The sequence below is a fragment of the Prionailurus viverrinus genome, chromosome D4 (genome assembly GCF_022837055.1).
Source record: "Prionailurus viverrinus isolate Anna chromosome D4, UM_Priviv_1.0, whole genome shotgun sequence".
NCBI classification, from domain to species: Eukaryota; Metazoa; Chordata; class Mammalia; order Carnivora; family Felidae; genus Prionailurus; species Prionailurus viverrinus.
Window position 1 is genome coordinate 4,338,070 of NC_062573.1, and position 27,262 is coordinate 4,365,331.

Consider the following 27,262-nt stretch of genomic DNA (forward strand, 5'->3'; position numbering starts at 1 on the left):
ACCCCCCACACGGACCCCCAAGCCATCTGCTTGGCTCCAGTCTGGGGTCCCAGGCCGGGGACACTGCTAACTCTGTGGCCTTGGGCCTGCACAGGGGAGGGTGCAGAGGGGCGCTGGAGCCACTGCTGGCTCGTGAGGGCCGCTGGCTACATTCTCAGGGATTTTGGGAGACAGTTGCTATCACTTTGGTTGCTTGAAATCAAACACGGGAGGAAGATTTACACCGTGGAATTTGGCAAACACTAGGCGCCGGGGCTCTGGACAAGTGCCTCCCTCCACCCCCTCCCAGGGAGCTGTTCGTTCAACACTTGGCAGCAGACTCGGGGAGGGAGTGACCCAGTGGGCCACTGTGGGGCACGGGAACTTCAGAGTCAGGTGTGGATCCTAATTTCCTCAACCACTTGCCGTGTGGCCAGAGAGGAGTTACTTCCCCTTCTGAACCTCAGCTTTCTTATTGGTAAGATGGGGACATACCTAAGTTCCCAGGGCCGCTGCGAGGCTTAGAGCACCTTATGGGAAACCCCCCTGTGTCGTGCTTAATACGTATCAGGTGCTTAATAAACAGTAACTTTTGTCACTTATTCATTCAACACCTACCTGAGCACCTACTCTGTACCAGACACTGGGGTGGGGGTGGGGGATACGTAAATGCCCCGGGGGGGGGGGGGGGGAGGGATAAATATTTAATTCTTCACATCCGGACAGTTCTTGAACGTCTGCACAGGGATTTATACCCACACCATCTTATGAAGCCGCATGACAACCTGGAGAGGTGGGCAGAGCGGCATTTCTGAGACAGGGGCTCAGGGGTGGGCATGATTTGCCTGAGGCCCCTGTGTGGGGGTAGCAAGGTGGGGCTCAGCCTTGAATCCCCCACCTCCTGCTGCAGGTCCACCGTGGCACCCATCTCCGAATTCCCAGGCTCAGCCGGGCTGGCCCCCCGATGGTGCCCGGCTGACCTCAGAGTGAACCCACACACAGAAGACAGGAGAACTAGGAGCCAGGCGACACCGGTCCAGCATCCTGGCCGCTAGTCTCGGCTCCGTGGCCTCCCTGCTCCAGGCCCTCCCCTCTGGGCCCCAGGATCTCCATCAGAAGGTTGACAGGGCTGCACTCGGGACGCTGTTGGCCCTGACGGGCCAGCATCTGTCTCCAGGCTTCCTGGCTTGGCCAAGTGTCCCCTCCTGTCCACAGCCAGAGAGGACTCGGGCGTGTCAACACCTCTTATGCTCCAGCTGGGTCCCAGGTAAGCCAGGGCCTTGTGGGGGGGAAGAAAGAGGGGAGTGAGACGGCACAGGACTCCGACCCAGCTACCCTGGGTTTGCTAACTCACCCTGCTGGGCAGGGCTCGCCTACCCATTTCATAGGTGAGGAGAGTTAAGTTCGGAGGGGTGACCCCAGGCTGGCAGCATCCAGGGCTCGGGGCTGGGGTCCCCAGCAGTGATCAGGAGGCTGCCAAGCCCCTCGGTTCTGACGCCCTGGAAGCCTACGGATGTGACGCTCCTGGCTACCCTGGACTCAGCCCAGAGGGACTGCAGAGCATTTTGCCGAAACAGGGGAGTGAGAAAAAACACAGGCAACACCGATGACTCAAAGAACCTTTGCAACAGGAGGTGGGTGGAAGTGGGTGGCATGCCTGGTGGGCTTCAGCTCACTTCCTAGAAGGATGTGCCACCAGCTTTTGCGCCCGTCACACGACGGTCAGCATGGACCTGTATTCGGGTGGTACCTCCTGGCCCGCCCGCCCCCAGGGCCATCACAGGCTGGCAGGTGGGGGCCGTCCACCTGTCAAGGGACGGAAACTTCTCATTCCACAGATGGGGAAACTGAGGCCCGGGAAGCGGGGTGGGTGGGCTGGCTCAGGGATACACAGTAGGGACTGAAGTCTTTAAACTCCTTTACCAAAAGGGTAATTTTTCTATTTGGGGAAACAGGAAAGGAGAAATCCTCTGGAGCTTCAAAAGAAAAAAAAAAAAAAGGGAGAAAAAAGAACTAGCAGCTGAACAGAATTGCAGCAAGGCCCCCAGCCAGCCCAAAGAGGTTTCCGAAATTCTGTGCAGTCTGAAGTTTTGCGGGCTGAAGGGTCACGCGATTTCCTTTGCAAGAGGCAGAGTTGAAAAAGTCTGACTGAGGGTGAAGGGGGAGGAGGGAAACGTCCACGGGACTAGAAATCATGAGTTTCAGCCTGGCCGCCCCAGTGACTTGCTGGATGACCGCAGACGAGTCCCTTGCCCTTTCTGGGCCTCAGTTTACCCTTATTCATTTACCACGTGCCAAGCCTTGTTCTAACGCCACTTAAGTGACGTGAATCACCCCTCATAGGTACATTATTATCTCCGTTTACAGAAGGGGAAAACTGAGGCATAAAAAGGTCAGGCACGCTGTGCTGGTGAAGGGCTGGGATCTGGAGCAAGGTGATGTGGTTCCAGAACCCACGCTCCCAATGACAAGGCCCTCTCGCCTGCAGCATGCTGATCTCCAGCGGGCATCCTGCTTTTAGGGGCTTTGCATCTGGGGCTTGGATGCCAGCAGGCCTGTTTCTGAAGACACTGGGCCATCCTCCTCAATCTCGGCTGCCGTTCTGAGCTGCTGTCTTTTCTGTGACCTCTGATTGTGTCTGTTTGCTCAGCAGCCTTTATAACCACAGCCTGGGGCTTCGGGAGGCTCCCAGGTCACTGCAGCCATCGACTCATCTCTTTGAGCCTCCCTGGGTGCCGGGAGTCGGAGCAGGAATGGACGGCCCCGCTCTGATGTCCATTTTGGAGTTTTACACACAGGCCGGCCTCTGGGACCGCGGGAGGGAGACTTGCCATTCAGGCATCCAAGAAAGAGGGAAAAAACATCTATTCATAGCCAGACAGAGCCCGCTCTGTGGAAATGATGCTACCGACGTGACAGGCAGCCCAGCTGTGTAAGAGATTCCCGAAAAGCCTGACCTGGGAACGTCCACGTGGAAGGCTCAAAGGCTTGGGTGGTCACCGAGCTTATAAAATAACGCCTGGATGCTCAACCATGAAATTCCTGAGGGAATCAGGTTCTGACCCAAAACCTGTCTTCCAAAACAAAATTCTTCAGACGACAGACATTTTTTGGCTTAAGCAAGCAGACTGCTGATCTGTTTCACCCTGATCTCTAACGTAAGGAATACTCAGGCTAAGAACAGCCACCGTATCATGTGATCCTACCCCAGGCCACACACCATGTCACATATTTCGTCCACTTGCTCATCCCCACAGGGCGGGGATTACTATCTCCATTTTGCAGGTAAGGAGACTGAGGCTCGGAGAGGAAGATGTTTGCACAGCTGGGAGACCGCGGAGGTGGAGGTTTGAAATCCGGTGCCAGCCTGGAGCGGAGGGAGCTGGGGACAGACCCAGCGGAACCTGCTGTATACATCACCAGGAGGCCTGGCACACGTGGAAGAGGAGAGAGAGAGTTCTCCACACCTCCATCCCTCCACAGGCCTGGGAATAAGTCCTGCAGAGGGAACGGGGCGGGAAGGGCCGCCGTGACTGCAGTTAAAACGACCAGCGAGGCTGCCTCAGTCCTGCCCTTTCAAAGACACCGGAATCCATTAACTGAGGATGTTGCGCTGAGTACCCAGAAAGTCCCCCATACCACGTTCAAACTGTTGCACGTCCGTGGCAACTGCTAGCCCAACGTGTGCTATTGCCACACTTCTGTTTATTCCTGGGAGCAGGAGAAACTCTGAATCCATTCGAGAGCTCATGTCTCATCAGAGACCTCAGAAGGGCCCCAAGGAAGCCAGCAGTCCCCATCCTATATCTTCAAGACCGGAAACCAAGGAACCGAGCAAGGAAGTGTCCAAGGACGTTCAATCGTTTGTTCACTCAATTTTCAAACACGTACTATGACCAGCCTCTGTCCTCAACGGGGCTCCTTGTTTACAGACAGGAGTCTCACACCAACACCTACAGCCCAGCGACATCACTGTTGTGTATGCCCAGGGTGTGGTGACCCAGGGAAAGGTATGTGCAGTCTGTGTGTCCCATCTCAGAATGGGAAGCAGCTCTGAGCAGAGGAGCAGGGGGAGGGCACTCCAGGCAGGGAGAACAGCAGGTGCAAAGGCCTGACAGCTAGGCAAGTCCGGCATCAGCTGTGGGACAGAGGCCCAGATGACAGCAGTGGCCTCAGGTCCACAGCAGAAAGTCTAAAGCAGGACTGATGACGGCCCGTGAGCATCTGCACACAGGGCTCATAAGGGCTGCAAAGCCCTTCCAGTGCTCTTCTGCACACCCCTCTGCCTCCCACGGCACCAAGCCCAGGCATAATTTTACTCAGTGCATCACGTGAGGAATCAAAGCCCCACATGTGGTTTAGCGGCACCTTCCCTCCACCAATGCTACTGCACACACTTGACCTCCTCACGCCTACCATGATTAGCTCAGGTAACTGTGTCCATCCCCAGGAGCAAGGAAATGCCTACAGAACCTTCCTCTCAAGGGACTATGTTGGGACCAGGTCTCAAGAGTGCTGTGAAGTGTACTTCAGGCCCCACGATACTCTCTCTTATCTGGCTTGTTTTTCAACGTTTATTTATTTTTGGGACAGAGAGAGACAGAGCGTGAACGGGGGAGGGGCAGAGAGAGAGGGAGACACAGAATCGGAAACAGGCTCCAGGCTCTGAGCCATCAGCCCAGGGCCCGACGCGGGGCTCGAACTCACGGACCGCGAGATCGTGACCTGGCTGAAGTCGGACGCTTAACCGACTGCGCCACCCAGGCGCCCCTTATCTGGCTTGTTTTTATTGAGCACCTACTGTGCACCAGGCTCCGTGCGAGGCACTGGGAAGATTCACAAAAGGGGGTTACAAGCCACTAAGTCACACAGCCATCTCCTAATCGTTCGGGGCTGGAATCATTACTCCAATTTCAGAGTGGAGGCGATGCAGAGCTCAGAGAGGCCCTGGGACTTGCTTGAGCGAGATCACTGGCGAGGAGGTGTCAGGGCTGGGATGCTAACCCAGAAACGTCTGACCACAGAGCCTGTGCCAAACTAGATAAGGGTCCCTGGAGGAAGAGAAGAGACTGGATCCCTCCTCCCTGCCACACAAGCAGCCTTTTATCCACAAAGCAGGCAGAGGCTTCACTGGTGGTACTGCTGGGAGTGGCGGGGCCCTGTCATTGCCGGGAGGGGCCCCCTCCACGCCAAAAGCACAGCCAGACTTATGCAGAGCACTGGGGGGGGGGGGGCTCTCGGTGCCAAGGTGTCCTAGCAGGTGCCACCGAAAGACTAGATACTGATGGCCTGTCTTTCAAAAAGTTGAAGTGAACCGATCCACTCATGTGTGGTGCCTGCATTAAAGGACAGAAAGAAGTCTAGGACGCAGAGCACAGACTCTGGAGTCAGAGTGCAGGGTGGCTAGGTCCCCTCCCATGAGACTGTCCAGTAGGGAGGGTGTCACACGACCTGGCCCTGGCTGTGGCGACGGCGCTCCCTCCCTGGACCTGGGTCCTTGAGTGTATCTGTCCCCTCCAGCAAGCACGTCAGCAGGGATGCTGGGGCCACCTGGGTCCTGCAATCACAGGCGGCCTTAGCAGTCCATCTTGGGGACCCTGTTTTAACTCAAACAGCGGCAGACACTCCCAAGTATGAACACTTGGCAATGCCCTATCCAGAACAGGCCTTCCTCCTCACCCCCTCAAGTCCCTGTCCCAGGCTGAACAGTGTCCTCACAAAACTCGTGTGTACCTGGAATGTGGGAATATGGCCTCATCTGGGAATAGGGTCTTTGTGGATGTCATCAGTGGAAGATGAGGTCACACAGGATTAGGGTGGCCCAAACCCAACGACCGGTGTCTTTATAAGAAGAGGGACACACAGGGAGAAGGGCATGTTATGACAGAGGAAGGGACTGGAGTGATGAGTCTACGATCCAAGGGGCGCCAAGCATCGCTGGCAACCACCAGCAGCCAGGAAAGAGACGTGAAACACTCTCTCCCTCGGAACCTCCAGAAGGAACCAACCCCTGCCAACACCTTGATTTTAGGCTTCTGGCCCCAGGACTGTGAGAGACTAAACTGCCGTTGTGATAAGCCCCCAGTTAGGGGGTGATTTGTTATGGGGGCTCTGGGTAACTCATCCACTCCCACCTCACCCCCAAGCATGGCCGCTGTTCACAGGCCGCCAGCTCCCCAGCCTCCCCAAGCACTGAAGACTTCCTGGAAGACTCCAGGCTCAACTTCTGTTTCTCAGGCTGCAGAGGAAATAAATCAGTGGTTCCCAGGTCTGGGGATTTCACAGGCCTGTAGCGTTTCCCCTAAATTCTGAAGATGGACCTTAGAAGGTTGCCAACTTTTTTTCTGGCACCTACGATAAAATTCCCACCTATTATCACCGTCCTGCGTGAAAGAGGACACCTGACATAAGAAAGTAGTTGACGCCAGGCCTGTCTTTAAGTTTTCTCATTTCCTATAGATGGGTGAGAATCTCACACAGCCCTGGGCCTGGCGTGGATCTGGCATTGGGGAACCGGCAAACTCAAGCCAGCGTGCCCTCCCGAGTGATTATTTTTATTCAATCCTGGCCGAGGAGAAGTGAGGCTGGCCTCCCCCACTCTCCTCTGTGGACGAAAAAGGTTTTCTCCCTCTCAGAAATTTGCCCAATATACCCCAGTTAACCTGTGGGTCATTCCAGACTGGGTGATCTCCCAGCCCCAGGGAGAAGGCATTCCAGGCCAGTCAGTGAGGGAGGGTCCTAAGGAAAAGAAAATACAAAGGAAAAAGCAGGGGAAGGAGAAAGAAGCCCAGACCCTTCTTTTGAAAAGAAAAAAAAACCAAAGCGTGAAATTACTCAATGTACAGACATCACGGGCCGGATGACTCCAGCTCTCTTCAAAGACACCTCGTAAACCCGCACCCGGCCTCAGAGGGAAAGGCCAGATGCCAGGCACTCCAGAAGGAGCTTTTCGAAACATCTGGCCCTGGCGGCTTGATGACCCAATGGAAGCCAGTCACCCTGTGCTTCATGAACGTCGCACCCACGTGTGCCACGTGGTAACCCGTGAGGTGTGCTGGGAGAGCCGTCCAAGGGATAAAGCTTTGTATGAGCGTGAGGAATGCTTCTTTTCCAGTAACTCAAGAGCGCTAATTCCCCCACAGAAGATGCCCCAAAAGTGGAGAAACTTTTGCCTGGAGTGCTAGGATTAACGGCCATGCAGGGGTGGCCTTGCTGGGACAGTCTCGGGCACAGGGCGGCCAACCTCAGATGATAAGGTCTGATGCTGTCGCTTTCCGGGCCGGAGCCCATCGCTCCCTCCCTCCCATTCTGCAGGCCAGGGGCAGGGTGGGCCCCAGTTCTCAGGAAGCCAGGAAACACACTCTCTTCTGGGCGAAAGGCCCAGATTCCTTGAGCGGTCACAGGACACGCTTTTTCAGAGCTGATCCAAAGCCACAAGCGCAGACTGGAAGTTTCTTTGGGCAGCGTGAACCTGTGGGGACACAGACAGGCACACCTGGAACTCCAGGCTGAGAGCCGGCCAGTGAGCAAGGCCCCAGCTGGCGGCAGACTGGCCGGGGCTCTACGGACCTCAGTTTCCTTTTCATCCCGTTGTCATGCATCAAGTATTTCTTGAGAAGCCTACAAAGCCAAGCGCTGTCTGAGGCACAGACCCTACCCATCCCCCCCGCCCCCGAGGGGTCAAGTGGTGGACACAGACATTGGACCGCAGTAAGCACTATGGGGGAAGTGTAGCTGAGGAAGGGGTCAGGCCATGCAAATAAGGACATGTGGCTTCACAGGGTCCCTGGCACAACTAATTCAGACTGGGTAGCAAACTGCTTAGCATGTAATCAGCACTCAGATAAGCCAGGTCCTCCCGTCCTCCCGCTGCCCAGGTAGAGCACCCGAAGCCAGAAAGAGGTGGGCTGGGTGGGTGCTCGGGGACCAAGTGGGTTTGGGGCCCTATCTAGCCCCACATTTCCTGGGGAACCAAGGGGCCGCCCCCCTACCCTGCCCAACCCTGGCAGACTCCCTGCTTTTTCTGCGTGGGAAAGTTCTGCCTCTGACATCATGCCCACAGTAACGGGTCAAAGCCACCCCTTCTCTAGCCAGCAGGTGACTGTCCTTCCTGAATTTGAACCTGGGCCCCATCACTTGTTTGCTGGGAAACCCTGGCCAAGTTTCATTCACCTCTCTGAGCCTCGCCTTCATGATCTGAAAATGGGGAGGAGACCTACCTAAAAGGCTCGCTTGTTCAATGACGTGGCATAGATCAAGTACGCAGGGTGTGACCGGCACACAGGAGGTGCACCTGCCCCATCTCCACCCAGCACTGAGGGGAGGGGGGGCTTACAGGAGGGAGGGGCCCTGGTGCAGGAGCAGGAGCGCAGGCCTGGTCTGGGCAGGCCACGTCCAGCCCTGGGGGAGCTCAGTGTCCGGAAGGAAAGGCCAGACAGAGGGACCAGTGCTCTACTGGGAGCGGAAGTTCACACACGTGGGCAGACCAGCCTCAAGGCTTCTCTGCTGGGTGTCTTGGCCACAATCCTCACCTCTCTGAATCTCAGTCTCCCCAACTGAAATATGGCTTCTGGAGATAATAAAAATGAGACCCTAGATACATGAAGTCACCCAGCCAGTAAGTGACACATTTATCTCCTTACCCTCCTCTGTCCACTCAACATAAAAACACTCAGACTGCATCCCCAGCAGGTGCTAGGACCTTTGGTGGGCAGGGTGGCTAAGCCCCTTAATGGCAGGCAGAACCCAGTCTCCTTTAGAACCACCTGGCTCCGTGGGATGATACCCAGCGGCTCCTGGGCTAGCCCAGGCTCACCCTCCTGGGAATCTTGCCTCCGTGGAAAACTACACCTGGACAGATCCCAGGAACAGCCAGCGTCTCCGCTGGGCGCGCCTACCACACCACACTGCCTTACACCAAACCTGAGGCTGTGAGCGCCCCTCACTGCACGGCTGACGTCGGCTGCCAGACGGGGCGACTCCCAGCGGGCAGGGGCGGGGGGAAGCTGTGGCCCCAGCCCGCCCCTCAACACACACCACATGTCACAGAACGCAGAACTCAGGAGAACTTTGCCTCTTTCACGGCTTTGCCTCTGACTTCTCCAGATCAATCAACCGACCAAGCAATCAATCAATCAAGGGAGGATCAGAATTCAATCACAGTGACAACACAACTCGATCCTTGGGAAGCACATTAGAACCAGGGATCCTGCAGATTAATGAGACGGCCTGGAAATCGGGAAACGAATGTAGTTAGGGACAGACAGCTCAAATGGGCCTGGCCCTTGGCTGATGCACTGGCACGAACTCCGACTTCTCTCATCCCCAAGAATCAGAACTGCTTCTCTGACGGGGAAGAAAGAAATGACAAGCAGAAATAGGATTTAGGGAAAATAACACACCCATGGCACCTTTCCCCCCACTTCCCAGAGCAGTGCTGCAAGCTTTACATATTTTATCATTTATTCTCACATTGTCCCCAGCAAGTCCTAGGCGTTGGCCTTGCCTTTCACAAGAGAGCTGTGAAGGAGGCTGGGGTGCGGAGGTGAGGGGCCTCCCGCCAGACACCCAGCAGGAAGGGTTGGGGTGGCGGGTGGGGAGGTGGGTGGCTGGGGTCGAGTCAAAGGTATGGGACTGCAGCCTCAGGCGGCTGAGAGGCTCGGAGACCATCCACACTGTCGTCCACGCCGGCGCCTCTTCACCCCCTCCTGGTCTTATCACCTACCCTCACCAAGTCATTTTCCACACACGCCGCCAACACCACCACCCCTCCCGTGTCAGCCTTCGAGGCAGCCAGGTAAAGCCATCACTCCAGAGCTTAGCATCGAAGACCTCCTTGCCTGTCAGACCCCAATCCCAGGTGGCACCTGTCATCCACCACGTCGGCCCCAGAGGGCGTCTTCTGGTTTCCCGCAACCCCTGCTTCCCACCCCCAGTGCTCCACCCAGCATGCCCTCTCCACCCGACTATCCCCTGAAGATCCTCCCAGGTTATCAGCACACGGGCTCCCAGAGGAAACAGATCTGGGTCCAAATCCTTGCTGTGTGACCTTGGAGAAGTCCCTTTACCTCTCTGAGCCTGGGATTCACTTACACAATGGAGCTGTTTAAAGGTGAAGACTAGCTGATGATAGCAATGTGAACCCCTGAGGGGTGCTCTGATGAAAAAGTAATAATAGCAATAAGAGGAGAAGCTGTTTAGGAAAAGATAGCTGATGATTCTATAGAAATAACACGCTGTTAAGAGAATTGGCACTGGCAGAGGAGGTGCTGGGCACAGGGTTGGGGGGCCTCCACCCCTGGCTGGGTGGAGGCCTAGGGGCAGAACTTTCCCCCCTGAACACACCCCAGTGACACACAGGCCCCAAGCTCACTCTGAGCTAACCAGGGACCAAGAGATGCCTCAGTGTGCTGCAGGGTCATGACTGCTTTGTAATTCTGCGTTCCCTCTGGTTGCTAGCCTCGCCCTATGGCTTTCGTGGGCCTTGCCCTCACCCCAAAGCCAGGTATCAAGGGCCAACCAAGGAGACTCAAAGGGCACAGAGCTCATGGTCCCTCCCTTTACTGATGAGAACAGAGAGCCTGCCCCCCCCCCTGCCCCATACCCCCCTCCCCCCGCAGCTGCCCATCAGGAAGTCGCTCCTGACATCTTGAAGCGGCTCAAGCCACGGTGGAACGTTCTTTCTAACCTGCAGCCCCAACAGCTTTGCTCCCTGACACAGGGTCTCCAGGTAGGATCCCAGATTGCCGACCCCAGGCCCCATCACTTGTGCCGTCTGCTCTCCTCTGAGAGGCTCACGGCACTTCCTGCCCGGGAATGTGAGCAGGAAGCGGGGCTGAACCCGCCCGGCTGCCTCTTTCCTCCTGAGCCCAGGCTCTTAAGACCTAAGGAACCAGCCATTTGTGGGAGTTTGGTTTTTCTCTCTTTTTCTTTCCTTTCCCCTCTAAGCAAAACTGCGTGGCAGCCGCTCCTGCCTCTGTCCCCAAGGCAGTTCGAACGGGCCCATCTTGTCCTTGCAGCAGTGACGGCGGTAATTCCGTTAATGGGAAGCAAGACGGATGGTTCATGGTGCCCAAAGTGCAGGAGGCAAGGAATCGGGCCGCCCCCGGGGGGGAAGGAAAATGTTGCCGGAACACACCCTCCTTTGGGGCCTTATTAGGTCTTGAAAGAGCTGCCGCACTCGCTAAAACCTGCTTTTGCCAGCAGAAGCCTCACTTTACAAATACGCAACAACAAAAAAACCCGTAAATGGGAAGAAAACCCTGCAGATTAGGCTCCCCTGCTGCAGTGAGGCGGCGCGCCCGCTCAGAGCTCAAGTCTTTAGCCTCGTCGTCTCCGGGTTTAAATAAATAGGTCTGATCGCCGGCTCACCATTTCGTGAATATGGAATATACGGCAGGTTCCTTGCTGTTTGAGGGCTGTCTGCTAATGGAGGAACGGGACAGTCCCGGAAGCATTTCCTTTGAAAAGGCCTGTCTGTCCCTGATGTCAGGAAACCCTATCGCCCTGGTTGTCAGTCCGGGGAGGACCCTTAACACCTTATCTTATCACCTACCCCCGCCTCCATTCCCCAGGCCCGGTCCCCAGGCCCACGCTTGCCAGGCCCTCGTCAACTGCTATAATTTCTCTGGTTTTCTGCCCTGAGGGTCAGGGGCATCTCAAAAGCAATTTCACTGTGGAAAGGGTGTCCATTTCCAAAAGTTCGCCAGGACCCACCCTCCTCCAATTCAGAATCAAGCCGCTGAATTGCTCTTTGGGCTTCAGTTGGTCCAAGCGCAAAATGAGGGTGGAGGGTGACGCCGGCAGGAGACAGCGGCGGTTGATAACAGGCTGAACAAGTGGAGGCAGGCAGCTGGGGCTGTGTGACCTTGGCAAGCTGAGGAACCTCTCTGGGCCTCAGCCTCCTCATCCCTAACACGGGGCTAACGCTACCCGCCTCACAGGCGTGGAGGAAAGAGTAACTGCAATCACTTCTCAGGCCAATCCGAGCGTTCTTCTCGACCACGCCCTCCCGCGGCACCCAGCACAGCCTTGACACATAGTAGGTGCTTGCTGAACATCTGCTGCTCTGGGTGGAGCACGCGGTTTTTGACGCCCAGAGAAACAGAAACACCCGTCCGCACTAGAACACAGTGGTTTAGGATGTGTGCTCTGGGAGCCAAAGGCCTGGGTTCGAATCCTGACTTGGCCACAGACCCACTGTGTGCCCCTGGGCAAGTGACTCAGCTTCGCTCGGCCTCCCTCTCCCTGTCTGTATAATGGGACTAAAGAGCCTGGCTCACAGGGTCACCAAGAGGAGTCAGTGCAATAATACGTGGCCAGCGCCTGCCCAGGTTGGCCCTGGTAACCAGCAGCCCTGAGACCGAGCAGTCCAAAGTCTTGGGAATGCCTGAGGGAAAGTTCCCACATTCTAGCTGGGAAAACCACTTTCTCAAAGCAAGCCCCGTGATGCCATCCCAGCACCTCCCGGGAGAGCTGGGACCTAGAACAACAGGCAGTATGTGAACTCTCAGGAGACTGCCCTTGGAGGGAAGAGAGAGACTGCAGGAGCATCACCCCAGGAGGGAGCCTCATGGCGGGGATGGGGGGGCACCCTCACCCCTCCCCACACCACAACTCCCATTCATCTGCCTCCAACACTCGGAGGCAGTAACACTGGACATACTTGACTCATTTCTTGCTTGTGACGGCTCTCCCCAACCAGAATGCCAGCCCCGTTTTGTCTCTTTTGTTCATTATGCCCCTTAGAACAGTGCCTGGCTCTGTTGGATGGATGAATGACGAAACAAAGCAAGGAAGGGACGAATTCTTCCGGGAGGGCAGCTCTGGGCTGAGTGATGGCTAACGTGGTCCCCGTGTGCAGAGGAGCTCCTGAACATCACAGGTGACACCAAACTACAGTCCTCGCCCCACACAGGGTTGCTTGTTGTCAATACAGTAACAGTCTCTAACTGCTGAATGGCTGTTATGTGCGTTGCTTACCTCACCGGGTCAGGAAAACTCCCCCAGGGACAGGAACTGAGATTTCCCCCTCGCTCTGCCACGTGAGAAAACTGATGCCCCCGGTGGGAAGCAACAAGTCAAGGAGAGTGGTGAGCAAAAGGCGGAGGCGTGGCTCATATCCAGGGTGTCCAGGTTAACCCCCCCACCTCCCTCCTCCGTATCTGGACCTAAGACCGCCGCACGGCTGGCTGGTCTCGGAGGGGAAGAGCTGGAGCGAGAGCCTCAGGACGTGCTCCCTGCCAAGAAGGGTGTTTGCTCACAGGCAGGAGCTGACAAGCAGCAGGGTCTGGCTCCTGTCCCGTCCCCGTGCACACGCAACGGATAGTGGAGGCAGAAGACTCAGCCAGGTGATGGCCCCAGCCACCCAGCCGAAGAGCACTCACTGGCTTTAGGGGTCAGCCAGGCCTGGGTTCAAGTCTCAGTTTCCAAACCACGTGGCTTATAGCTTTAGACCGGTGGCCTCAATCTCTGAACGTCAGTTATCCTCACCTGAAAAATGGGGCCAGCCCAAAGTTGTGGGGATTAACTAAGGTAACACGGATAAAGCGTTTGGTCACGCTGCCGGCACACAGTAGGTACTAAACAATAAGCAATAGTTAACTTTCCCAAGCCTCCCTCATTCATGTTTTCAAGAGTGGCCAGATGTCCACATCTTGTAGCTGCCAGGCCCCCCAGTTTCAGGGCTGAGAACAGCGTGGGAAGCTGGTGGAATCTGAGCTCCCCACCCTCTCTGATCTCTGGGGCACCACCTGCTTGGCATTCTTCCTGAGCGAATGGGTCAGGACCTTGTCATTTGGTTTCTGACCCTTGTCACTCAAGGATAAGAAGGCGGAGGGGATGGGTTTGTCGGTACGATAACATCTGGCAACAACATGAGGAGTGAAATCAGGGAAGGGGGTGGCATTTCCAGTTGGCTCGTGTCCATGTCTATGGTGTGGGCTTGGCAAGAGAGGCCCAGGGTGAGGAGAGGGACCAGCTGGCCAGCTGATAGCATTCACATTGCAGGCCAGTGGTCTGCAGACAGCACCTCACAGGGGAGCTTCTCCCCCGGGTAAGATCCGGCCCCAAGCCCGTGCGGGGACGATACAGGGGCCGTGCTCTTGAAATTGGCGTCCCGGTGGGAGGAGGCTGCAGCCCTCCCACTGGGGCCAGCTTTGCACGCACTGCACGTGACCAGCGCAGTCTCGTCTTGCCCCGCCCTCGGAAGGGAGCCCCATGCTTGGGAGTTTCATACTTGTGTCCGCTGCCTTTCAAGTCTTCACTTTACCTTTGAACTTGTGTTTTTTAAGTGAAGTCTGGTGGAATAGTGGTGCACGTGCTGGGGGCTTGGGGCCCGAGCCTACAGGGACTTCCACTCCTGACCCCTAACTCATAACCCCTGCCACCCTCCACCCTTGGCAGGGGCCCGAGTGCAATCAGGGGGTCAGGTGTGCCACAGGGTAACTGCAAGGGTCTGTCCTTGCCCTGTGAGTATCCCTGCGCCCAAGGAAGCACGGCATTTAACAGCCAATAAAAACCACCGTGACGGATGGAGAGAGACTGACGAGGAACGGGTTTTTTTCCTGCTTTTTAAACAAGAAGACCTGCATTTTCACCTTGTGCTGGGCTTCACAAATTATGTAGTTGACCCTACCTTCCATTTATACGACCTTCTGACTCCTATCCCCTAGCCTGGAGGCCCTTGGGGACATCCCTAGGCCTCCACAGAATTAGAAGACACCACGTGGTCTGCGACGATCACTGGCCCTTCCCTCACCCCTGCCCCCAGACCTTCTTTTTGGAACCCCTGTAGTTGGTCACTTACTGCTGTCTTGTGGACCAGGCCCAGTTTCCAGGGCTGGGGATGTGACGATCAACAGGATGCCGAGCAGGGACAAAAACAGGCAGGGCCGATGGTGGCACAGACAGGTGGAGGGAGCCTCGTCCAGCGGAGCCTCGGGGAGGCAGGGAAGGAATGGTCCGCACAGGCGCACTGCCTCCCGAGGTGGGGAGTGGCCTCTGGGAGATGGCAGGAGCCCCTCATCTGTAGGGTGGTGACCCAGGGCTTACCTCGCAGGGCTGTCGGGAGACCCAGGGGCTACTGTTTTTAGCGCCCCCGCGTCGCACTGCAGGGACAGGGTAAGGCTCAGGTAAAGGCTGGGGCCCAGGACAGACTGCAGACAGCACCCTCCTGAATGACCACAAAGCCAACAGAGAAAAGCATGGCAGAGGGGCAGAACTGCCACTTCCTGCATCCCCGCCTCGTGCCAGGCACGTGGCCTGGTGGCTCTGCTGGCACACAGTCACCCCTGCTGGGCTAGACATTTGTTCCCAGGGTTTCTACTCCTGCCCGACATGTCACAGACGTCATCTTTCTTTCTGTGATTCAGGAAGTCCAGTCGGTACCAGGTGGCAGTGGCAGCTTTTCCGACAGGACTGGTCACGGGCAGAGCAGAAGACACAGTGACTATGAGCTCAGACTGCAGCCAGCCTGGGTTTGGTCCTGGGCCCCTCCAGCTGTGGAGTCTAGGGCAGATCTGACCTGCCCGGGCCTCGGTGTCCCCTAGGTCACGTGGGATTATCAAGAGCCTCATCCTCGTGGGGTTGCTCTGAGGATCAAATGAAATGACATCGGTGAAGGGTATGGCTCACAGCAAGTGCTCAATAAATGGCAGCCACTGCTATTGTCACGAAACCCGAAAACATCAAATCAAAACCCTGAGCGTCGCGTGGTGCTTCCCAGGATCGCGTGAATCTGCTCCCTCCTTTCCAGCATCTGCCCCGACTCTGCTCCAAGACTACACTCTCCCCCCATTGTCATGGCGCATCAGTCCATAAATATTTAAACAACATGTCATCAGATTATTATAACATATGATCTATAGCACTGATGTGCTGCAGTTCTGCACATTTGGGCTTCGTTTTCAGAATATCGAGACATAAAATATTTATGTATTTAGCCAACCACGAGATCTCACATTCTGTCTCAAAATGCTGGGTGGCGGCAAGATGCGGAACTGAGACGCAACGTGTGAAGGAGATGCCTTGTTCTCACGTCGGTTCCTGGGGCATCTGGATTGTTTCTGGTTCATTCCAGGGCCTGTGAACGGTGGCTGGCTGGATTTGCCACAGGAAGCGGGGGGCCAGGACCAAAAGACCCCATCAAAATGCAGTGAGAGTTCAAGCCACAAGGCACTGGATCATTTTCATTCAGCATCTCTATGGGTCTGTGCATAGTAGGTGCTCAGTAAACGACCACAGGGAAATGAATTCACCTGTAGCCCACACCACCACCCAGAGGGCTGGCACCCAGCGGGGATTCGGTAACATTTGCTCTTCTGTTTCATTCTGTCCCCAGTGCCCAGCACCAGTCCAGGCACAGAGTGGGACCCGGTAAATGTTGCCAATGAACAGCAATGGAAAGAATAACGCGTGACCAGATAAATCACTTAATTAGCTAATAAATTAATGAGGGATAATGACTCCCTGTCTGCTGGTCCGGATCACACACTGTGAGACCTTCCTCCTGAGAAATAAAGGCTCTCCAGTAACCCGTAGTGGATAGGCAAAGGGTTTTTTTCTGGGTAATTAAATATCTCGATTGCTAACATTAGCACATCACAGTGACCATATGTCCTAGAATTTTCAGCACCGTGCAATTTCAAAGATGCCGCCCCGTAAGCCATTCAAGCATCCATGAACTTCTTACATACTAGCGACCAAAGAGCATCTTCCACACTGCCTCTCTTGTCCCCAAATGTCACTAAAATGCTTGTACAGACCACTGCCCTTTTGAGAGTTTGGAAACTGTGCTCATCATGTGCCTAAGCTCTAGATGGGTGATATCTGAAGGCCTGGGATGCCACAAAAGCATGTGCAAACCAAAGTTGTTAGCTTGAAGTACAAGTATTTTCTGTGCATTAGTTCCCAGATGCTGTGCTGTCACCACTAAGAGCGGGCAGCCCTCACCCTTGTCCCCAGCCTCTCCACAGAGAAAAATCCAGTCTTCATTTCCTCTTGGGTTAGCTGAGGAGGCTGGCATTTAAAACAAACACAAAAGGCCACTAAAATTCCTGGGGGAGATGAACGAAGGAAATGCATACACACTGAGTCAGGCACACCAAGTCTGCACTTGAGATGCTAGTGTAACTAAATCCGGCTGGACTCAGCCGGACCCGCCAAACGTATGGGGGGGCTCCCTCTTCCCCAGCTCCCTGTATGTCTGCCATGTGGTCCCCGGTGGTCCCGCAATCTGGGCACCCACCCTGGTGGCCTGCCAAGGCCACACCAGCTAGGGAATCACTTCCTCTTTCAACTCCCAACCCCCCGTTTTCTGGGCTGGGTGAACTGCGGGCTCTGCTCATTTGCTGCACAGCAGTGTCTGTGCCCAGAGGTGGCTTGGGAAGGTTAAACACCTCCCTTTCCCTAAGCAAACCCCAAAAGATATGTGCTCTGAGAAAAAGAAGTATGCCTGATAAAAAATGTAGCTTTAAGACGTGCACCCACTCAATCCAACCCAATGCTGCTCCTATACGGGCATCAAGAATGGCCCCTGCAGAGAAGGAGCAAAGAAAAAGACCCCAATAACTCTGGGAGGTACAAGCCCTCTATAAGTGTAGGTTTCTCCCTTGGAATAATTTGAGCCTTTCTCTAAGAAACCTTTTCTGAACAGAGAAGGGTCAGTTGGACACAACTCAGCCCTTGTCTGTCCACTGGGAGAAGCCAAGTTTACTAACAGGTTTAGTAACTTCACAAAGACACTCTTCAAGGATCCTGCCACTTGCTCACTTGAAACTTTCCATTCATTCAGTAAATACCCATTGAGCACCGACTACGTGCCAGGCCTAGTGCTGGGCACGGGGGATACAGTGGTGGTTCGCAGGTCAAGTCTTACCCTCATGGAGCTTACGTTCCAGTCTGGGAGGGAAACAACAAACACAGGAAATCAGGAAGGGGGAGGGGTCCCGAAGAAAAATAAGGCCAGGTCAGGGAAAGAGGAGTAAAGGAGCGAGGGACTCATTTTGACAGGATGGGGATAACAGGGTCACTTTGGAGAAGTGACTTTTGGGGTGTCCTCAATGAAGGCTAGGAGCGAGTCAGGGGAACACTGGGGCGGGGGGGAGGGGGAGGATTTCAGGAAGAGGGGACAGAGGGCAGTATCTGCTTGACCCATCTGAGGAAAGGTTTAAGGAGGCCATATAGCTGGAACATAGCAAGCAAAAGAAACACTGCTGAGCATCGAGGCTCCAGAGGGAGCAGAGCCCCACTGCCCTTCCAATAAAGGCCAACCCCCCCCCCCCCCCCCCGCAACCGCCAAGGTCCCGCAGGCCTCAGCAGTGTCTTTTCCCACCATTTGCTCCTTGCCACGTGCTGTTCCTTCCAGCTGCCTAGGAGGCCCTCTCCCAGGCCCTGGACCTGGCCACCAACTCACAGCCCACATGACAGGCACTTCCAGATGGCAGCCTCTGCCCTCTGACTCTGCAGACCAGACCCCGATGCGGCCGGCTTCCATCCAGCACACATGCTGATGGTAATTAACTAAGCACATATATCCTGGATTCTCAGTGTCTGTTTCTTCGTTCACACAGTGGGCATAATGATGACATCTACATCAGAGAACTGCTGGGAGGACCAAATGAGTTAATCCCCGTAAAGGGTGGGGCGCCTGGGTGGCTCAGTCAGCTAAGCATCCGACTTCGGCTCACGTCACAGTCTCGTGGGCCGTGGGTTCGAGCCCCACGTTGGGCTCTGTGCTGACAGCTCAGAACCTGGAGCCTGTTTTGGATTCTGTGTCTCCCTCTCTCTCTGCCCCTCCCATGCTCATGCTCTCTCTCACTCTGCCTCTCAAAAATAAAATAAACGTTTAAAAAAAAAAATCCACGTAAAGGGTTAGAATGGAATGACGCATACAGTAGGTGCCAGGTCTATGGAAGGGGTCAAGAGCTGGGGAAGTGGCAGAGGTCTCTGATTTCACACTGCTGGGGGTCTGCCCACAGCCCACGACCCCATCCCGCAGCCCACCCACCCACTCACCCTGTGGTCTACCTGCCCTTCACCCCAGCCCTCTGAGACCTCCAGGCAAACCTCGCGTTTCCCTCAAGGCTGGCTCAGATGCCCTCCCTCCTGGAAAGGGTTCCTGCTTCCCCAGAGAACGAGCCCCAGAAAGATGCCTACTGCAGACGTTCACCAGCACCCAGAGGAGCTCGTGACACAACCTCTGTCCTTACCAGGTTGTTAGAGGCTGTGGGGTGGGGCCCTGAGAGGGTCTCTGGGACCCAGCTCCCAGAATAAGGCCTGACCCAGACATTGGGATGTATGACTCGAATCAATGAGTGAACGGACGGCCGCATACCAGCCGGCACAGGCGGGTCTGGTTAACCAGAGTCCATTCCACCCGCACAACTGTGCACGGGTCTGTGTTTCTGCATCGGACTCCTCGCCCACAGCCCAGGCTCAAGCACCATGACCAGAGCCTTGGCCTGAGAAGCAGGACAGCGTCCATGACCTTGGGAACTGGTCACAGTCTCTCGGGGCCTCAGTCTCCCCATCTGTAAAATGAGAGGCTTTCGTGCTTTTATTTTTAAGCATCGGAACCTTGTGAACATTTTTTCCACGTAACATAAAGTTGACCGTTCTGAAGTGACCAATTCGGTGGCGTTTAGCACATTCACAGTGTTATGCAACCGCCACCTCTCTCTCGTTCGGAAACATTGTCATCACGCAAAAGGAAACCCTGTACCCATTAAGTGGTAGTTCCCCATGCTCCCCTCCCTCAGCCCCTGGTAACCACCAATCTGCTTTCTGTCCCCACATGGACTTATAGATTATGGATGTTTCATATGAGAATGTTTTCTTTTTTTTTTTTTTTTAACGTTTATTTATTTTTGAGACAGAGAGAGACAGAGCATGAACAGGGGAGGGTCAGAGAGAGGGAGACAGAGAATCTGAAACAGGCTCCAGGCTCTGAGCTGTCAGCACAGAGCCCGATGCGGGGCTCGAACTCACGGACCATGAGATCATGACCTGAGCCGAAGTCGGACGCTTAACCGACTGAGCCACCCAGGCGCCCCGAGAATCTTTTCTTAAAATGACTCCTGTGCGAAGCCTCCTTATGTAAAACAGGTAATGGGGTTAGTGCTGTGGGAAGACAGGTCTGCCCTGCGCGACAACACCCCCCCCCCCCCCCCACCGAGCTAGAGTCCCTCTCCCTTAGTGACCCTTCAGGGAAGGCTCTGATCCCAGACCCCTTTCTTTTCACAATTCTGGTTCTAACGTTGGATTTCTTTTTTTTTTTTTTTTTTAACTTTTTTTGGAAGTTTATTCATTTTTGAGAGACAGAGGCAGAGCATGAGCAGAGGGGGGGCAGAGAGAGAGAGGGAGACACAGAATCCGAAGCAGGCTTCAGACTCTGAGCTGTCAGCACAGAGCCCGACGAGGGGCTCGAACTCAGGAACCTCGAGATCCTGACCTGGGCTGAGGTCAGACGCTTAACCGATGGAGTCACCCAGGCGTCCCTCTTTTTTTTTTTTTTTAATGTTTATTTATTCATTTTTTGAGGGGGAGGAGGGGCAGAGAGAGCTGGAAACAGAGAATCCCAAGCAGGCTCAGCACTATCAGCGCAGAGCCCCACGCAGGGCTCGAAATCACAAACCGCGAGACGGTGACCTGAACCGAAATCAAGAGGGTGTCGTTTAACCGACTGAGCCACCCAGGCGCCCTAAAGTTGGATTTCTAAGGCAAGTCCCCCCTTCACCCTCCTCCTTGCCAAACAATGTCCAAGAATCAAGGGCCTCAAGCCTGGTGCTACTGGCCCATTTTCCCAATGAGGGAGTAGAGGTGCAATATTCCAAGGTGGCTCCGGAGCCCACTGAGGCTCTCCCCTCCCCACACACAGCACGGCAGGGTCTCAGGTGTGAAGAGTGTTTGTGGCCCATGGAAGCTGCCTCAGGAGGGGCGGCCACTTCCATGGGACAAGGACCCCCCCCCCCTTTAGGGACAAGCCAGCCCGACAGAACCCCAAATGGCTTAGGAGGGAGCGCCAAACACGCACGGCCTCTCCCCGCCCCCACCCGGGGCCCGGGCCTCGCTGTGCGGACCCTCCTCGAGGGCTCCCTGCCCCCGGGCCCGGGGCTGTGACAGCCGCTTCTGTCAGCACAGACCTCTGATGGGGCCCGACGCTGTGTAAATAATTAACAAAACATCTGCCTTGCTTAATAACACACTGTGGCTGACACAGCTCTCGGGGCCTCCCGAGACCCTCCGACTCCAAGAGGACGCGTCAAAACCTTATAAGGCTCCCTTTCCGAGCCTCGTGGGGGGGCGGACGGAGGGCAGCACAAGACACTGACTTCTACACGTTTTCCTGGGCCGCCCAGAGCACCCGGACTTAAAGCCCGCCTCGGTCCAAGCCGCGCGTCTCTTCCCGGTCTATTTTGAGGGTCATGATCACGGGGAAGTGCTTCAGCGGCCCCTGACACTGCTTTCAGCCTCACTTAGGGCCTCAGTAGGCAGGGGCGCTGAAAATGCTCCCGACAGAGAAACAACCTTCCTGGCCCAGTGACCCCGGCCCGGTGACCCTAGGAAACAACTAGTTTCCTCACCTCCCATAAAATCTCGGGGTAGCACTTCTGGGGTGCTGAGGGGTTTATATCCATTGTTTCCTGTAGTTCTTCCCTCAAATGTTATGAGGTTCTGATATTGTCTCTGTTCCCCAGTTGGGGAAACTGAGGCTCCGGGAGGTGAATGGCTTGCTCTGGGACTCCCACCTCGCTCCATTTGGTGCCAAAGCTCAAGTCCCTAATGTGATCGTGGGTTAGTGCCTTCCCCTCCTTGGGCCCCAGTCTTCATTCTGTAAAGTGGGCGTGTGGTTCTTCTCTGGACTGCTCTGGACTCACCAGAGCTGAAGGTCACTTGCAAGGCAACGGGTACCCCTTTGCACGTCTCTTCCTGACAACTCCCAGTTTCAAAGACTTTGGGGACAACAAGGAACAAGGCAGGGCAGACCTCGGGGAGAGGGGTGGTGGACAAATTCCAAGTCTGCCACTCACCGGCAGTGACAAGGGCTCTGAGGGACCAACCCCATATCCTCAACTACAACTTGGGGGCTTTGGGGAGCTCTCCTCTAAGGCACCAGCTCCGTTTCTCAAGGTCAAGCACCACCCCACCCCCAGCCTAATTTTGAAGTGTGGGGCTTCAACAACTCGAGGAAATGCAGAACCGCAGGCTCTCAATGGCAGCTTCCCTCCCCCTTCCCCTGCAGAAATTCCTTCACACTCTATGGAATTCCTACATAAAGCCCCTTTTTCTTTTCTATGAGGTCACCATCACACAGATGTCTAAGAGAAAGAAAGATCGGCTCCATGCGGATCAAGGCAGTTGGAACTGAATGCATTTCAGATCCCGACTGCACCACCTTTCAATTCGGCTGGCCCCTCGCTCGTCCGTCCCCCAGAATCCAGCCAAAGCAACCAGTTGGGTTTGGGGTGCGGTGATCCTGCTGGTGGATGCCAAGAGGCCCAGCCAGAAGACCGGGCCTTTGCCACCAGACCACCCGAGCAGTCGTCTGTGGAAAAATCCAGAATTGGAGACAACACAGCAGAGGCTGTATATGTGGGTCTGTTTCCACACAAGCAAGTCCGTTGGAAGGACAGATGTCAAACTGCTAGATCACACTCCACGTTCAAGTTCCCAAATTGAACGTCACAGGAAATTACACCACCAACTGATTTGCCCCAATGTCCGCTCCTGTCTGGAAGCTGAGTCTGAGAAGGCTGTTGGTTTAATTCAGTCTGGGCCAAAGGAAGAGACTGCGAGTATGTCACCCAGCTCAGACAAGAATGGGCGAAGCCACTGACCTGATTTTTTTCTTTTTAAAATAAAAATATTTTCGGGGCACATGGCTGGCTCAGTCGGTAGAACATCTGACTCTTGATCTCGGGGTCGTGAGTTCAAGCTCCACAATGGGCATACGGCTTAGCTTAAAAAAATACAAGTCTAAAAAAAAAATAAACATAAAACATAAAACCTTTTCTCCAAAGGCCATCTTGTCACTACCCAAAAGTCAGACATTAGAAGATGGTCACACACCAAAAAGCCACTGAAGATCTTTGGCCAATCCTGGTCATCATCTACCACCCACGCATTTCGAAGCCATTTCCCAGACCCCCCCGGGAGGTGCTTAGACCACCCCAGATGACGCCCCACACACATGCCAGGAGCAGCCTTGCTCCCCAAAGCTCCACATTCTGGTCACCAGCATTCTGGCAACCATCCGAAGTGATGGCCAAAAGAAAGGCCCGTGGTATGTGCACACCGCTTCCTAAGAATGACATCAGCAAAAATAAATAAATAAATAAATAAAGATAAAAATGTAGGAACAAGGACTATTTTTACCTCCCCAAATCGCAGGCCAGACGGGAGAGAAATCCATCAATGCCAGAATGTGGCTGAGCCTTCGCACAAGATCTATTATTTCACACCTTAAATTAACGCATCTCAAAGCAATTTGCAAATGTTCATCAATGTGCAGAACACGCTCAGAAGGGAGAGGAATGCCTTTTCCTTCCCAACATCAAAGGACACTTGCAGGGGCCCCACACACCCCAAGCGGCACAGGTCCGCACGCACAACATTCCTTTCAAGAACAGCATAGTATAAACCGTGATAAAAAGGAAAACGAACAAGGAAGAGAGACAGGCACGGGGCTAAAATGGCAAGTGACAAGCAGCCTACATGGAAATGATCCTGTTGTCAGGTATTCAGCATTGGGAGTCGGGGCCCTGGGGGTAACGCGCCATCACTGGGGGTCCAGCACTGGGCTCTGCCTGAGGGCAGTGCCCCAGCTTGCTCCCTCCCCACGCAGGCCCAGAGATGCCAACCCATGTTTAATCTCGGATGACTCACCAGGGTCCTCCACTCCCCACCCGCTAACTCCCTTGCTTGGTCTGACCCGAGAAGAGGAAGGGAATATTCTTCTCTTTTCGACAATTGTTTTGACACTTCCCTTCTGAAACCAATCTTCGGCACTTCATGAGCAAAGAAAAAAATGTGAACTGTAGACCTTTCTCTCTGACAGTCCTGGCCCTGGGCGTGGGTCATCCACAGCAGAAGGGCAAGAGTGGACAAGGAAGGAGGGCAGCACCTTCAGGAAGCCCTGTCCCGGAGGGCTGGAGCCGGCCGACGAACCCAGCCCTGAAGGAACCTGGAAGGCAGTGACCATTACTTTCCAGGTCCAGTGGGAAGACTGCTGGCTCTGCTCAGACCAGCCTGAATTCAACTCCAGGGTCAACCGCACGGCAGTCCACGGTCCTCGGCACGTTATTTAATCTGTGTCCCCAGTTTCCTGTAAAATGGGCATCAAGATGGTTCCCATCTAAGGGTGCCTGGGTGGCCCCGTCGATTGTGGGTCCAACTCTTGATTTCAGCTGAGGTCATGATCCCAGCGTGGTGGGATTGAGCCTTGTGTTGTCAGGCTGCATGCTGAGCGTGGAGGCTGCCTAAGATTCTCTACGCCTCTCCCTCTGCCCCTCCCCTGTGTTCTCTCTCTCTCTCTCTCTCTCTTTCTCTCTCTCTCTCAAAACAAAGTTTTAAGTATTCAAATAGTTCCTATCTCATAGTGTTGCTGAGTGGATTGAGGGAAATAAGCCTAAAGCTTTCAGTATCGTGCCTGGCACACAGGAGACCCTCAATAAATGGTGGCCCCTAATTGTAGCGCTACCTACAGAAAATTATGCACATCGTTTCATCTCTTTGAGCCTCGGTTACCCATCTGTAAAATGGAGATAATAACCCCCTACATCCTCATGAAGGTTAAATGAATAGATGTGTGAAAACACCGAGCACCCCGTCCGCGCACCTTCAGAGGACAGGCCTGAAGTCAGGCAGGTGACAGGATCCTGCCTCCACCTCCTTTCAGCAGTCCCAGGACACAGGCTCGACCTCTCTGTGGCACAACTGTGATCAGGGCACCGTAGGGGGCTCCATGAGCATGGCTTCCTTTCCCCCTTCCCTGCCCCTTCCTTGCTCGGAGCCACTGGAAACGCCACCGGGCAAAACCAGGAGCTTTGATTCTTCAAACCCTCTTGAAACCCCAAGCCCAGACCAACCTGGGCCACCGCTTCAGTCTGAGACTTTGTTTTGTGAGGACAGAAACTACTTTTTAGTCATTTCCGAAGCAGACTGGGACGGCAGTGGCTGACAAACCACAGGGACCATTTTAAATCCTGGGCCTTTTCTTCTGGGAAGTTAGGCAAGAACCTTCCCAAATGTTTGCCCGTGGGGCTCTCTGCCAGGGAGTGACTCATCTACAGCTCCCCACAGGCATATTTTATTTGGGGGTGGGGGATGGAGGGAGGGCCTGGCCTTGAGGGGAGAAGGAGAGGCAGCATTTCCAGCAAACCCAGAAGGTGTTTTCTTCGTTTTTTGGGGTTTTTTTTTTAGGACAAAAAAGAAAAAGAACGTGGGTCTTTTTGTTTCCTTCCAGGTTTTGTTTGCTAAAAGAGACGTCCAAAGTTCACTCTGTAAGCTGCTGCTTGGGGAACGGGGCGCTTCCAGCCGGCTCTACATCCCTTTCAATGAAATTCTTCTTCCATTAACACCACGGATTTTTAAATGTGCCTCCAAGATTTGCCTGCGCACGACATTTTCCCCTCAGAGAGGCAAGCTGAGTTCTGAAAACGCAGGGGAACTAGGGCGCTCCGGAGTTTCTGAAGTTGGCCTTGAAGCAATTGAGACCTTCAACTGCAGAGATTTTCAACATTTCTAAAGCCCCCCCCAAAAGCCATCCCTCAAAGCTGCAGGACAGACCTTGGAAACCAGCATCCCCAGCGTGCTGTGCTGTTTCTTACTGTCTTGGGGACTCACGCTTGGAGCCCAGGCTCAACAAATGCATCAACTGGACGAGTATTCATCTACTTAGCAGAGTAAGCAGAGACAGAGAGACCCCCGGATACACAGACTAGTATCCTGGGACCCCTAGTCTCCCCAGGGTCAGGCCCCCCAGGCACAGGGTTTCGAAAGGTTAAAATCTGCCAGGGCCGGAGAGGGGCCAGAACAAAGCCAGGAGACCCAGAAAGAGTATTTAGGAAGAAGTGAACACAAGTCCTCCGACACCAGGCCAAGTAGCTCTGCCAGACCCACCATAGCGCCAGCCCAGCCTGGGCACCCGGGGGCCCCTGCAGGGTCCCGACAGCGGGCCCCACCAAACGCCTGGCTCTGAGGCTTCCCTCTCTGCCAGGCCCAGCCTGGCTCCACCGGTCTGACCGCTGGCCCTCATTCACCACACAAGGCCCAGCACCCACCAGGTGCCCACCCCTGGCCTACTTCTCTCTCCATGGGCTCCCTGGCATCGGGGCCAGGGGCTGACGCATCATGCAAAACGCCTTGTGGGTGCCAAGGGGGGCCCTCGGCCTCCATAATAAACACACTCCCACACTCCCGGACACAAAATACACATCCACACGCACGTCTGTACACTTTAGTCCTCAAAGGCTCACAAATGCACACAGAAACCACTTGTGAACGCTCACACACGTGCGCGCACGTACTCCCCGAACCCACACAACTCCTTCACAAAAATGGGATCCCACGTGAAGCGCTTGGCACACTCCTTGGCAAACAGTAAACAATAAACGTCCAAAAGGGAGCCACGCGCGCGTCCCCCGCACTCCTTCACCGCAAACCCCACCACCCAGACCCTCCGCCGTGCACGCGCACACTCGGGCGCACACCCCGAGGGGCAGACGGACACACGCCGCCCACGCACGCTCGGACGCACGGCCGCCGACACACTCGGGCTCTCGCGTACACTCGAGTCCCGGCCTCCCGCGTACACCCCCGCCCGCCGTCCCCCGCCGAGTCGCGGCCGCGCGCGCGAGCACGCGCACCCCCCTCGGCCCGGCTGCGGGTGACTGCCCCGCCGCCCGGCCCCCGCCCCTTCCCCGGCCCGATCCCGCCGGGCCCCGGCCCCAGGCCACTCACCGGCGCGCGGGCGGCTCGGCTGCCGGCGGGAAGAGCGGCGCGCGGCCCGGCGGGCGGCCGGCCGGAGCGGAGGGTCCCACACGAGTCGGCGGCGCCGCGGCCGCACGCCCGTCCGCTCGGTTCCGCCGCCGCCTGCGCGGGCCCGCGCGCGCTCCCGCCCCTCCCCACCGCGGGGCCGCGCCGCCCCCTGCGCTCGTGCGCGCTGCCGCCACGCTGGCCCGGGGGGCGCCCCGCGGCTACCGCCCGGCGCCGGGACCGCTCCGCGCCCCCGAGCCGTTTGGACCCCGGGTGGTCCGCTCCGCCGAGCCGCACCCCGCGCCCTACT

The 27,262-nt window shown here is 55.5% G+C and overlaps 1 protein-coding gene across 1 annotated transcript in view; it reads right to left on the reverse strand.

Annotated features, from left to right (window-relative positions):
• The window catches only part of NEK6 (NIMA related kinase 6), an 86,648-nt gene extending 59,586 nt beyond the window's left edge, over nt 1-27,062 (reverse strand). Inside the window, exon 1 of the mRNA XM_047830985.1 lies at nt 26,938-27,062. The gene's annotated coding sequence lies outside the window, so the exon portion shown is untranslated. The remainder of the gene's footprint in view (nt 1-26,937) is intronic.
• Between the last annotated feature and the right edge of the window lie 200 nt (nt 27,063-27,262).